General features: G+C 42.1%; 1 protein-coding gene across 1 annotated transcript in view; it reads right to left on the reverse strand.

Annotated features, from left to right (window-relative positions):
- The window catches only part of LOC104965286 (phospholipid-transporting ATPase ID-like), a 718806-nt gene that overhangs the window by 677007 nt on the left and 26393 nt on the right, over positions 1 to 15406 (reverse strand). The gene's annotated exons all lie outside the window — the stretch shown is intronic.

The following is a 15406-nucleotide window of genomic DNA, read 5'->3' on the forward strand; positions in this document are numbered from 1 at the left end:
CCCCGAAACCTCGCGTTTGATTGCTTATTAAGCTAATCCATTGGAGGCCGTTCTGAGCTAGTGCATGATGATGTTTTAATGAGCTTCCATTTGGAGAAGCTCCTCTCCCCCATCAGCAACTGTACCACTGGAATAGTGGACAGCATCCTGAGGGCCACCCACAATATTTGGATACACCTACTATCGTGTCATTTTCTTCTCCTGTAGAAACGTCAGCAGTTCCAGGGTGGTCTGTCTGCTTTTGGCAAAGCTGCGGAAATTCGCATCACCTCCAGTGCCCGTCTTCTATCCACGGTCTGACTGTCCACCCAGCCTCGGGGTTGCGATGCATCGTTCACCTGCTTCGCAGATCTAATCCTTTGGCATTCTAGGGAAGATTGACGTAGCACCAAAACTTTTCCTCCCCTACCCTTCACCTACACAGCATTGAACTCCTCCATGCAGTGGACAATGGACACTCCACGCACAAACCTGAGGTCCTTTAGGCATCACCACTCACTTGCTCCTCCAGGGGATCATAGGAAAACTGTCCTTGGTTGTTCTCAGCCTCATTCTGGAATTGAAAACAGCTTCCCACATCCATGTGGCCACAATGTCTTTGGCAGATGCTTTGGGCGCGAGCGACCCCAACATTCCACTCTCTTCGTTCCTGTACTGAGCGCGAGAGAGAGAGCATTCTTTGTGGGTTGCTCCCCCTCACGGAGTCACAGGCAATATGCCAGCTGCGAGGAAGGCACTGGATTGGCAGGGGGAGAACGGACGAGGTGGGGATGTTTGGTGCTAGGGAGGGTTAAGAGTAGCATGCAGGAGACCAGTCAACGTGTGGCAAAACCTTACATGCCGTCACGAGTGTGATGGACACTGGGAGATCAGATGGTTCCTTCACCAGCAACGCGAGGGGGCTTAGTTTGGAGGCATATGTCTCAAGCCTGCACTGGAAAAATTATAGGATACGATCTCTTAGCCCCCGTTACACAGCAAAAACATGATATCCGTACCCATTCCAGCGCAAAAAAACTCGGCTGCAATCTGCTGTCGCTGTTGTCAAGTTCACAACTGGCCTATATGCAAGTATGTCTGGACTTTGAATCAGGGGTAGCAATTCGATGTCCCACTGCAGTCAGCATGTCGTTGTGTCCCCTGGGCAAGACACTTCACCCCAAATTGGCCCTGGGGATTGTCACAGTACTGATGTATGTAAGTCCTTTGGAAAAAGCGTCTAACAAAGGACATAATGTAAATACATAACACATGCCCATATTGGTGTTCAGCTCACCTTTATACAAAGGAGCAGTATCCGAGATAGCTTTCCCTCTTTGCTAACATTTCACATTAATTTTGCTACAGTAGCAGATACGACAAAAGCATTGCACTAATGTTATGCGATTAAAACGAGCTAAAATCGAATAGATTGCTGATAAATATAGTGAAATAAATTTCCAGTCGAGACTGCTATATATATATATATATAGGTTACTGTCACTGATATAGACATAAGTCGACCATGAAAAAATGACTACAGAAATCCGTAACATACTGATCATCAATGTCAGCTATCTCTTATGAAGTAAGATTAACAAAAAAATGAATACATCACAATACCAGTGTCTTGGGTGTAACGCGTTCAAAAGTAACGGAGTTACAGTATATATACTTTTTGCTGTAACGAAGTAAGTAACGATTTACTAATGAATGTGGGTAAGTAATTACCCGTTACAATGCTCAGTAACGCAGTTACAACACATTTTAACACGAAATTAATTGGTTTTTTTTTTTATGTACTAACATAGCGAGACATTCCGACACCAGACAAATTTTGCGGGTAGATTAGTAAACCAGGTGTGTTTACCCTTCAGGCTTCGCGTCGGGATCTTCGGGGCAGTTGAATGTTATGCACCCTCTATTAAAAAAACAGAACGGAGCGAAAAATACTAACAACAATTTATGTCAGGTGCGCGTGAACTGCTCCGCTGCGCGTGCATCATTTCCAAAGTGCTTCCAAAGCAGTGATACACATCTGTGGATAGTCATTTATACGAAAATGGTTAAAGCAACCATCACTAAACGCCAGCAACACTGCATCTACTGCAGACAGTAGCAACAGGTCAGATGCGGACATCACGTTACCCTCCGTTGTGGACACTAGCTTACTCCCGCCTGACTCGCCGGCCCCGGAGCAGCAGTCTTCGTCGCCCGAAACTACGCCGCCCCTCTGCGGCCCGCAGGTGCCAGGTATATCTAAACAACTACCCGCCTGTACAGTGGGGTAAGGCGGTCATTTTGCAGCTTGTGGTATAAAAATAGACAATGGCTAGAATATTCATGTGAAAATAGTACCATATTCTGACATGCCTGTAGAAATGTTGGGTCAAAATAATGCATACAATAGCACAGATGCCTTCACCACGAATGGCTACAAAAATATCTCATATCCCAAGCTTATTATCAACGAGCTGATGTTGCAGCTGAAATGTTCTCCAGGTCACAAAGTCAACCTCACATGATGATGTGATACCAGTTTTCAAGCACAGTAAATATTCTCTTCCCAGCGTATATGATGGGACCAAGGTGACTAAGCCCTGTAATACAAGTTGTTAGTAGCCTTAAGGGCCTACACAGTTGTTATGCTATACCACATTGCGCTTCATGCATAATGAGCTGCACTAAACTACATTTCAGCATTTAAAATACCTAGCTATTCTTTTGCGGTTATTTTGGTGAAAGTAACTAAAAAGTAACTAAAGTAGTGTAACTCATTACATTTCAGAGACAGTAATATTGTAATGTAACTTATTACTTTCAAAAGAGAGTAATAAGTAATATGTAATATATTACATTTTGGAAGTAACTTGCCCAACACTGTCCAGCACATGCACTTCGCTCTGCATCAGCCAAACGGCTCGCTGCACCCGCACTGCGAGGGGGACCCAAGTTCCCATCAGCAAAAACACGTTGGTTTGCTATCCTGGCTCCAAAATGGTGGAATGAGCTCCCCATTCACATCAGGACAGCAGAAAGCCTACACATCTTCCGGCGCGGACTAAAAACATATCTCTTTCGACTCCACTTCGAGCGATAGAATTACTAACAAATAATTTCTAAACAAGTTATATACTAATAAAGGACAAGCTTATCTAAAGCCAGTTGAGTAGCACTTGAAATATGTTGGCTCTATGAAACCTGATGTACTTATATGATTCTGTTTCCTTCAAGTTTGTATCTTCCTGGTCGAATGCACTTATTGTAAGTCGCTTTGGATAAAAGCGTCAGCTAAATGCAATGTAATGTAATGTAATAAAAACATTTGGCATAATACTTTGCATTACCTGTCTTTTCTCTTTTCCATTATAAATTGAAGCTGTTGGAAGTTATGGACTGTTGGTCGGACAAAATGAGAAATTTGAAGACAAGACATCATCTTCATCTCTAAGAAATTGTAATGGGAAGGTTGTCGCTTTTCAAACTTTCAAAAGACCTGACATGTAATGGATAAAATTGAAAATATAAACGTTAGATAAATCAACGATGAAGAAAATTATAATCTGCAGCCCGAATCCAAACTGCCCAAATCTGTCCAACCATCGAATCATCAATATCCTGATCATTTTTTTAGCTCAAAAAAGTGCAGAATTTGTGTCTAAGGAAGTATTGATGTATAGGACCTTAAATGCTAGAGTCTTGTTGTGGTTTTTATGTTGCTAGTGAAGTCTGACTGTTCTCTGAAAGTCTGCAGAAAGTGTTCTTGAGGCCCCTTCAGACTTGATGAACCAGACGGCCCTCAATTCTCAAAACGTCTGCAGTGCAAGGAGGTCTAGATATTAGAAATCAGCCAGTGAGTGATATATGACAAAGCAGCAGTGTAATTGACATTACAGATAAATAGATTACAGAATAAGACATTCTAAATCCATTCTCCAGATTCTTCTTTGTTGCACTTTCTTTTAAGAATGTGACATTTACCAGTCATCCTCTCATCACAGGTTTTATCTACTGATATCCAATCTAAAATAGCAAGAGAGATTAGTCTTGAGTTTTGAAGGTCAGAACTAGAATATTATGGATACAGTTGCTAGAGAAATTCCAGTTTAAAGCTGCAGTGAAAAAGGACTTATCAGCCTGCACACTTTTTTGAATTAACAGATATAGTGGCTGAGAGAATGACAGACAATTCAGTCATTTTAATTTCAGATGGGGGCTTGGGTGTGTTCATTATTAACAGTATTTAAGTATGGAAATGTGCGTCTTATAAAACGTTTGCAGCCAGTACACAAGCTTTCAGACGATGTTCCATCAGTCTTGTGTTTTGCTTTGCTTTTACTGAGGTGTAAATAAAGAAATCCTTTCAGGAAATTAAGTCTTTACTACCTGCTAAAATGTGAAAGTGAATTATATATTTAACCTTGGTTTATGTATCATGCAGTAGTATTAGAAACACACTCACTCCCGCACATCTCTGCTCTTGCTCCAAAAAAAAGTATAAACTACAACTCCATTCCTTCCATAATTAGTAGTTATGTTGTTCATGAAGTTTATTCTTCTTTATTTTCATTTTTCCAACTCCTCGGATGCAGACAATTTGTCATCGCACATAAACAGTTCATAAAAAGAGGCTCGACTTTCAGACACTTTGTCCTGGAAATGCAGTTTTAATTTGATCTACGCATCAATCATTTATGCTTTGAGGTGTTTTTTCCCATTTCAACCTTGCTGTCATTTTAAAAAAGGATTCTTTCATTGTGCTGCATCTCGCACTAAAACAGTCTGCCTTATGCATGCTGCAGAAGCATACTTACTATAATGGCTCACTGATTAAAAGCTAAGGGTGGATGCTTGCACACACCTCCTAGTCACCATTTGGTAGGTGATTCATTGACTTAAGATTGTTATGACCATAAAGACAAGAAGAGTAGACGGGGAGGAAAAGTCGGAGGTAGTTAGATGAATAGAATATGAGAAATAATAAGAGCAGAATCAAACAGGATGTGCATAAAGCTTGTTGCTCAGTGCATCCTCTAGCTTTGGCCTGAGAGAGATTTCGACGGTGCATCTCTTCAGTCCGCTCATTATTATCTTGCGGCCGCCTCTCTGTTTGTATTATTCATCCGGCTGACCCGACCCTCCGCTGTCTCAGCCCTGGGTGGGTACTGTGCTGCCGATGCTAATTAGCCAATCGTCAGGTCGTAAACCTATACCTCCGATCTCACTTTTCCATTAGTGAGTCAGTGCTGCTGCCCACTGGCACAGCTGATGAGACTGTTCAGGCAACTCACGTGAAAAGCTTCAATCCTTGCTTGCGTTGCTGTGGTCTCAACAGGTCAGTTTTGTTTTCGGACTTCAGCAGATTTTATCAGAGAAGGGGATGGTGTTGGGTTGGAGCGGCTAAACAGAGCTGAGCATCTGAAAGACAGCCGGGGGAAACACTTCAAGCATAACGCAGGCCTTTTTCTGTGGGCATGGAGTCAATAGTCAAAGCAGGAATGATGCAGTTAATTGGTACACATTAGACAACAAGCAAAACGTGACACGTATAGTTTATCCTTAAAAAAGGCTTGAGGGCAAAGCAGGTGGCTGATGTTCCCACACCAGTGGGTTTTTTTATAAGCTCACACATTCAGTGTACTTAAAAAGTCAGTCCATTAACATATTGCTAGCACTGAATCACATCAGTATACGGAAAGGCAGCAATTTGATCACGTTTGCTACCTGCAACAACATTATTGTGGCAGGTGTCTATTGATGTGTCAGAAACCCAGACGCAGCTAGAGTGAGTTGCAGTGTACATGTTTGGGCCAGTGTCAAAATGTTCAAACTGGTTTAATATCAAGTCAAACACTCCGTCTTTAACAAAGCAATATTTCTACCCATTTCAGCCACGCATTTGATGTTTTGTACAGCCCTTTCCTGACGTTAACATTACCCAAACAACAAAACTACATTCTTACATTACAGTACGTTTTATAAACATCAACATATTTTTTCCTGGAATACAGTCGCAGTTGTAAACGTGATGCATATTGTGAGGTATTATAGTATTAAGAAAAGATTATTGTTTGGGTTGAAATAAGAAGCATATTTGTTGTTTGTTTAAGTTAAAGACATAACTCAGTGTTTCACCTACTGTACCTGGGAGATCTTCCGACATACCGGACACACAATTGTATTGTATGGCGACCGATTTTAGCATTTATTTGTGTAATATTTCATAGGGAAGGGACGCCATCTGCATCAAATAAGTCATGGCCTTCATCTGCTGCCAGGATGCAGCATCAGACTTCATGGTTTGACTCGCGTGGTACTACAGCGGCATGCAAAGGCGTGTAGTATGCATCAGCTGCTTCCTGTTATTCCCTATGGGAGGCGGACTCCAGCACGGCATGAAGGTGTTAGCAAGTAGTGCGAGTACTGCATCATGACACATGATCAGGTCTAGCATGCAGAGAATGTCTTTTTGGCTAGAAATGTGTTTAGATTTGTTCTGAAGGCAGTTGTACTACCACAAATATCAAAAGGTTTCAAACTACTTTTTTCAAATTCACTACAACACTGGATTGTGGAATATGTTCTCTTATTCTTTTTATTACCCACAGCAACAGTAAACTCTACACTTAAATTGCCGTTTACTGGGACTGCAGAGAGAACAACAACTACATAATATGAATCTGAGACTGGGATAAATGTGTTGAATAGAACATGGGCCCAAAACTCTTTCCATCTCATATATGACAAAGTGGTGAAGAAGCAACAAGTCTTCTTTTTGTCTATGGATGTAAAATAGGCCTACACACTACTGTCAAACTACTCACTCAATCATTTGCCCTTTTACTAAGAAAAAAACAAAATACTTGGTGCTATTTCTGACAGCCTTTATTTCATCAGTACAAATGCCATGGTTAAACTGACCTCAGACTGTGGTTTACTGACATCTTGTTGAAGAGCAGCTGAGTGGAGGCGGCACAGCTCCTTTTAATTACGTTCTGTGATCAGTGTGGATTCGAGAGAACATCAGAAGGAGGGTGATGAAGTGAGCTTTAGAAGAAAAAATTAATTGCTATCAACTTTCTTTTTTGGCACATTTGATTTAGATTTCCAAAAATATGCATGTGGTTTGCACTCAGGACATCAAGAGAGTTATTCATCTTTAAAAAGGCAAGAGGAGAGGGACAGACGTTTTCCTCATCACTTGTCATGTTGTTTTCCCTGGACCAATGTTTAGAGGAAGTTATTTTTGACATTGCATCAGTGACCTAGATAAACACCTCGGGATCCGTCACTGAGTTGAAGCATGTACCTCTCTAAATTAACTTGTTTTACAAAGATGTTGACATGTCAGGGACAGGTTTCCAATCACCGGACGGACTATTGAAAGATAGTTAAACCCCTCCAAGCAGCGATTGTCAAATCATAGCTAGCAAACAATAACCATGCATGGCAGGCTGCTAAGCTTGGGATGGAAGGCTTTAATAAAATACATTTAACATTTTAAGAGTTTGGAGGGTCATGCCTTTTTGTGTTTTTCAGAAGAACAAAAGGGTAAGAAGTTTGTTTTTAACTGTGCAAGAATAAGCTGCCATCTTTAGCATGTCTAGCTAACTAGCAATACCGACACAGGTAAACTAGTTACATGAATACGGAACACGTCATTAGCTAAACACAGGCTTTTTATCATCAATCAAATGCAAATCTAGGTTTTATTCATTTGTTATTCCTCAGACATCTCCATAAAAAGGTGGAATATACTTCCATACTAATGCAACATATCTGTGAAGGACAAGCTTCGTCAAGGGAACACAAGAATAATTCATCACATATTCTCTTTGCCGTCACTGAAGACTATCCACAGATCTTTTTTCTGTTCATTGGTTTAAGTGAACATCCACCAACATACAGGTTGTATATCAAGAAGGTCATTATTTGATGAGACTATCACAGCGGTTTTCAATCAAATGCCGGTAATCTTTCAAAAGCTTTCCTTTAGGATGAAATTAGATCACAACTAAGCTAGTATGTGAACAAACACACTCAGGACAGGAGTCACATTTGATGACACGAGTTGCTGTGACATCCCCAGTCCCTGGAATCGCTGCTATCACATTGTTTAGTATAAACACTAAGTCTGTGGTCCTGCTATTTTACTGTATTCTCTGGTGTTTGCTTGTTTAGGATGAAATGATCATCAATCTGTTAAATATGTTATGTCAGTGGTGTCCAACCCTTTTCAAACTTGATATGATTTGACTATCCTGTAGTGTGCACCATAGGCATAACACACGTAAGTGTGCCGAAGTGCCCTTGAGCAAGGCACCTAACCCCCAACTGCTCACTGCCGCTCTGACCTCTCATCTGCATGTGCATGTGTGCATATAACTGTGTGTGTATTTGTATATGTATGTGCATGTTGTAAAAAGTGTGTACTGTGTGTACTGTATTACCTGTATAAAAACGCATGGGTGTGTACGACAGAGTGGAAACTGAATTTCCCCCTCGGGGGATTAATAAAGGTCCATCTTCTTCTTCTTCTTCTTCTTCTAAGATAACTTTCACTGTACACACACAGTCTGTGCAGTGCTTAGCTGCTGTGACCGACCAGATGCAGAGACAGTGTGCACACCATCCTCTGGGTGTTAATAATGGAGCAGGTAAGAGGAAGGTCTTGTCTCTCCTCAGTACATGTCAGAATCCAAGGCTGAGGTTTCTAAAAGTTCATTGTTGTAAATAAGAAAACGCATCACAGTTGCCACTGGTACAGAACACTTTCCCTGGGGCTCAGCAAATATAATCTTGCATCAAAAAAGTCAACACTTATTAGGGTTGCAGGGACAATATGTGTACTATATTTGTCCTGGGAAAATGATGAAAAAGATTTGTGTGGCATCACAGTCATTGGTTCATCTCAAATGCCATTGTCCTTATCTTCACAAAGAAACTTACAAAGGCACAAACCTCTGAGAGCTCTTACTGCACTTCCAAATCCAATACGCCTTTAAAGGGGTAGGGTTTTTATTATCGTAAAAGCACAGCGTCTTCCTTAAAATAAAGAGCTCCTTCACCACTGCTGAAAAAATAATTGCACTAAATGTAAAGTTGTAACATTCCAGGAAAAAAAGCAGAGCAAAGGCCACTTTCAAAAAGGTTGCAGGGAGGAACAGTTATGTTGTCATTGCATGTATTCATACATGTCTGGTCTACACACAAGTCAACATAGAAAGTATTTTTTTAATGCATTTCCATAACAGTTGAGTGATACTAGAATGTTCTTTCAGGTACTTAATACCACTGTGTGCAACAAAACAACAACACATAAAAGCACACTACGATCTTGCAGCTAAATGGATGTCTGGGGATGAAAGGAACAACAAGATATTTACAAGATAAGACATAAGTACTTACACAGTAGTCACAAAAATTACAAAGCTCTTTCACCACAGACTTTTGAGTCTCATCCTGCGAGCCACTTAATTTGATTTAATACAATTCCTATGTTTGCTTCCAGAGGGACCAGCAGTTAAAAGCATTCCTGTGTCCTTGAGACCAACCAATGCCATCATCGCTCTCAACTCCAGCTGATCTCTCTACAGTGTTGCAGTTTGTTACCTGCACCACTGGCCTCAGCCTACAGTCATCTTTCAGACAACCCACTACTAACCCCACTACCACTGCCTTTACCCCATGCCCTTACAAATGTTGTCCTAGCCTGGTGGCACAACAGTGGACACACTTTGCTGTAGCATTGTGCATGAATGGGGAAACCGGTCAGGAGATGAGCTCATCTAGTAACTAAACCGACAAAGAGATTAAATACATCAGGTTTTATTCGATTACTCTCAGCAGCTGATTGATCAAATCAAATGTTAGCAGTAATAAATAAGCGTTGCGTATTATGATGTTGGCACAAACGGCTCACTAAATGATAATCATACCTTTCATACGTTTCCCCAGTATGGGTTAAGCTCCAAAAACCCTGGATGCTGCATTTCCCATTCCAACTCAGTCTTGTATTAAATCTTCCCCACCTGGTAAATGCACTGCTTTCAATCTCCACACGCTGGCTTTCTGTTATGAATTTCAAGTCTCTAGGGCCAAGCCGGAAAAATCCTGGTAATGTCACCAAGATTATTAACTCAGTCCTGATAGAGACTCCACAGGCTGAGGAGTTCTCACTATAATCAGTACGCTGATTTTTGAATGTGATCATAATAAAAAACATCAAATGATGGTTTTCAATGCACCAAAAGCTCATAGGGTAAACAAACTCACCAACCAATGCAGGAAAATATAACCATTTTTGCTTTATTAGTTATTGCTTAGCATAACCTTTTTGCATTATGTCCAAAGATGGATTCTCACATATAAACATCTTTAACCAAGGCGGTCCCTCGCGTCATATTAAATAAATGCCTCCATCACATCCTGCTCTTGCATCCTCTCCCTCCCTGAGCTCATAACTACCTGCTTTGCTCTCAGCCACACCTTGTGCTAATCCAGCCTGCCTGCTCCATTTTTAGATTAAGATTAACGAAGGTGCCGGTGGGATACAGCAGCATATGCAGAAAGCAAAATAAAGCGCATAAATATATACGAAGAATTAACATGGTGTAACTGCATCACATTGCAATGTTCTTGTCCGATTTCGATTCCTGATTTGTTTTGTAAAAGGCTGATGCCGAGTAATATGTTTGTCAATTAACCAGGGCTCAACGCTATCTTTTAAAAGTGGTTGCCAGGCTGGCAACCAGGCATCAGCTTTTGGTTGCCAAAACTGAAAATACGGTTGCCATTTATAGTCACCTTATATTTTAAATAATTAACATACTATACAGTTATACATCAACTTAATAATGAAAATGTGACAAAAGAATGTTCAAATGCTTGACAATAAGTAATTAACACAATTATTTGAAACTAAAGTGGTAGTAAACTTGTCCACCCTCAATTGCTGGTATACAAAACACCAGTAGTGCAGCTGTTGTCATGTTCTTCACATATCCCTCACAAATGAATTGAGCAAGTCACTAGTTGATTGGTCATCTGTTGTCTGCCTTTTGAAATGTGGGTTTTCTTGACCTTTGTGCTGACCCCCACCATAGATCCATTGGCCCTTCAGCATTGAAGTCTTGGATTGGCCAGACTAATACTAATACATTTCTAATGTTAAATATATGAAAACCATTCACAGTTAAGAATTAGATATTAATTATGAATGCTGTAAATTACCTTTAATATGTCTAGCTATATTTAAAATGTGTAACCTTTTTATAGAAGTGATTTATATTTTTATGCCAATATTTTCCTATGGTAAAGTTTTGTTTTGCACTTTTATTTTGGTAGTAATAAGGTTGGGACTCTTATTTTGAAGGAACTTTTACCAGAAGTGAATGCACAACAGAGCAGACTTTACACATTTCCTCTTTGCTTTTCGTTCGGGTTCACCTTGCACTTGATCAGTTGAATCACTTTGAACATTCGTTTGAGATGTTGACGGGTTGGCTGAACTTTTTACCCCACAGTCAACGACTTAATTTGCTTCGCCATTTTTTGTAAAATAAACACACAGCGCACCGCGCACGCGAGTAAACGTGCATCGCTTTCTGGCTCCGTAATCACACCAATGCACGTGCAACTTAAAGGTGACCTATCATGCAAAAGGCACTTTTGTACGTCTTTTATACATGAATATGTGTCCCCGGTGTTCCAGGGAACTCACCAAGTGTCAGAAAACACAACCCTCTCTCTTTTCCTCCATACTCAAATCTCTAAAAACGGGGCTGTAACGGATCTGATACAGACTGATCCAGATTTGAATTATTTTCTACATCTGGATCAGTCTGTATCAGATCCGTTACAGCCCCGTTTTTAGAGATTTGAGTATGGAGGAAAAGAGAGAGGGTTGTGTTNAGGCAAATGTCCGTGATCGCTGCGCATCTCGTCCCACACTGCAGGCCTCAGGTTTGCTCAACAAGTCTTCGCAGAGCTCCGCCTGGTAGGCGGTCACAGCGAGGAGACGTTGAGGCCCGGGCGACAAAGCTGCGGCTTATAGGCCAGTTCGGTCATCGCTGACTGAAAACGGTCTGCCTTGCCAGTAGCGTGGGGTTCCTGCTCGGTGTCGAAGCCAAGCCTCGGTTGGAGGTGGGGCTGCCACCAGCTGGTTCCCATGGGCGGCCATGCGAGCAGGCCGAGCCTCTCCATACCGTCACAGGTCCAGGGAGGAGCACCCCTGGATGGGCCTTGTTGCTGAAAGGGCGGTCTTCTCCACGAGACCGACACCTCGCCCAGCATCTCCGGGAAATGACTGGAAGAGCTGCCTCTTCGTCCTCGCTGCTTGGGGCAATGCTTCCCCTCGTAGCGAGATCTGCAGTCTCCTTGGCCCATTTCAGGGCCATGGGATGATCCAGCCTGGACGCAGCGCGTTGACACACGGGCCTGCAGGCCATGCTCAGGCAGGGCGAACCTGGTGTGCTTTCGCTCCGGAGAGCAGCCATCGCTCCCGGCTTTGCAGCCTGAGCCGATGAAACGAAGATGTCATCCTCGTGCTCATCCGAGTTTGGACAGGAGGAACTCAGAGGAATCCTCTTCTCCTCCATATAGTCCAACTCCAGGACATCCTCCGCGGTGGAACCATGGTGAGGTCCAGTGGGGAGCCCCAGCTTGACCACAGCGCGGGGCTCCGCTCTCGCGGGCTCTTGCCGCCACCAGACCCCAGCCTGACACTGGCGCTGGGGCTCCGGTTCAAGCGTGCTGCCGCTGTTATGAGCCCCAGCCTGACACGGCGCCGGGGCTCATTTCTGCGCGGACATCCCATGTCTTTGATTGCGGCCGGCGGAATCAGCGGATATGAGGGGGTCCTGTCCCGACAAGCTATGCTTGGCGTGCTAGCCGTCGGCGTAGGCTCTTAATGGGGAAGCGGGCACAATGCCCGCCACGAGCCGGGTTGATCGTAGCCTCCCTGGCCGTTCCAGGCCCGAGGCAGGACGAGCAGACCTGGTGTTGAGTCTGTGCCTGAGATCTTAAACCTCGCAGCCGCATATCGAGCCTCCGAGTTCCCTAATCCTCTGGTGTGAGGGAGAGAAGGGTCCATCTTTGTTCACCGGGGTGTCGGCGTGGAGTGGACATGCTAGTAACAGGTACGTTACTAAGAAAAACCTCCAACCTTGTCGTTAATCCGAAAGGAAAAAGCGACGGCGTAGATTTTATTCTTTAAAGAATATTAACTGGTGTGTTAATACCTTTTGTTTTTATCTCCGTCTCCTCTGGTGTGAGAGAGAAAAGAGAATGTCCTCGCTACCGTGGTGTCGGTGTGGAGGGAAAAAAAGCTAGCAACAGGTATGTTACTAGCTTGAAGAAAAAAAAATCAAACCTTACCGTAATTTCGAAAGAAAGAAACGGCGAGGCAGATTACAATATTAACTGGTGTGTTAATATTGTTCAGTCTTCTTGCAAAGCAAAAAAGTAACCGGCAAGCGCCCGTCGACCGAATGTTAGCTTTGGGTTCAGTCTGTGGACCGTTAAGCTAGCCCGGCTACTGATAATTCGAGATGTGCTCTGAAGCGAGAAGAGGTTTTTGAATGACGCTGCGTCGTAGCGCAAGCTACTTATAGGGTGGGTGGATTCCCTGATGTAGACGTCAAGATCACCAGCCAATCAGGATTGGCGAAATGAGATTGATGCTTCTGTTTGCATACACGTTGAGGCGCATCCCATAGTGAGACATCGAACGGAGTGTTATGAATGAGAACTCTTTAAAGAAAATATATAGATTAGATTTGCTAGTAGCAATGGTCCAATGTCAAACAATAGTTATAACACGTATTGAAGAAAAGTTACGATTACGATCAAAGTAATGATTCGTGGCTAATGTTTATTTTTTGACATGTCCTCTGAAACCATTTAGCAGAAATGAAGCAGAAACATCCGGCCTGCCTGGTGCTGTTCAGCACGAGCAATAATGTAATAAAGCTAATAAAATGTAGCGCTGCTTTTTCAGTTAATGAAATAACATCTTACATCCACTCCAAGCAAACATGGCTGCAGATCGAGTCCCTTATCGGCCTGCCTCAGGAAATTGGACATATAAACAGAACCCAGAAGACGGTTTATTTAATTGATTTCCTTTAAATACTGTTATTGGTGCACTGCCACGCTTAATACACACCCGTTTTGGCAAAGTACAAAGATGTTGTGCGCTGCCGACATTCTGAGCCAGGTCGACTGTATAGACCATGGAAATGTTGCTTTTGTATTGGATTATGGTTCTTAAAATATGGGATACATTTTGAATGCATTGCATTGGGGTTCTATGGAACAGAAGCAAAGTCATATAAAATCACGTTCTTAGATTATATGCAATAGCCCATTATTTTTGGTGCATTTCTTGTATATCATAGCCATCAAAACAGTATATTACCAATGAGATAAAGAGATCCTCTGCCATAATTGTTCTGGCAAGCTTCAGCTTTCTTTCATAACTTTCAACACATTTCCCAGGAGCACCCTTTATTTTTCATGCTAGTTTTTGAGAGGGGAAGGTTGTTTTTCCAACATTGCAAATGAGCCCAAGAGGAGAAAATCCTTCATGTTTGCAGTTCTTTTTTTTTCAGACATTTTTGCTGTCAATGCAGAGAGGAAATAGATCCTTTGTATTGTCTTATAGAAGGGGGGAATTGGGAGAGGATTCCCACAAAAGAAAAACACTTTAATGCAGGATTTTTTCTTTATTTCCTAGACCCCTTGCCCTCTTCTGTTGCTTTGTCTCCTTCTTACATACACACACACACACACTCTTACTCTAGCCCTGGGGTTATGTTTCCGGACTTGAATTGGACTGGAGCTAATTACACACACACATGTTCCTGTGAGCATTGTTTATATGTGTGTGAGTTGACTCTAAGTGTCATATGCAACTTAGTTTTCTCCGTTTTTGATCCACTTTCTTTTTATGGACATTCGTAAAACTTGCAGAAGCAGACTCATATCACACTGGGGTTTATTCACACAGGAAACATATAAACACACAAGCAGGCACACAGACCCACACATGCAGACACACAACCCTTGTGTAGTGTTGCTGTTAATTGTCACTTGTAGACAATACAAGGTTTGTTTTCAGAATTTTCTCACACCTTTTGCTCATATACTGTAGAGCTCGTAAATATTTGTGAACGATTGTTGCTTTTTGTGTGTGAAACAGTCATTGCACCACACACACAAACACACACAAATGACGACTTATAATGTGGAGTCTAAATCCAAAGGGGATTTGAGTTTTTCCATGTTTCAGGACATGTTCTCCTAAAGCGTTGCTCTGTTTTAGGAATATAGGCAATGCATTTTCCAAGTCTGTATGCATTAACTCATTCTTTACCGAATTATAAATTTGACATATGATAAATGAACTCAGAGGCCATTCTGATTA

This window comes from Notothenia coriiceps, unplaced genomic scaffold (genome assembly GCF_000735185.1).
Source record: "Notothenia coriiceps isolate Sejong01 unplaced genomic scaffold, NC01 NC01_scaffold00037244, whole genome shotgun sequence".
Classification (NCBI taxonomy): domain Eukaryota; kingdom Metazoa; phylum Chordata; class Actinopteri; order Perciformes; family Nototheniidae; genus Notothenia; species Notothenia coriiceps.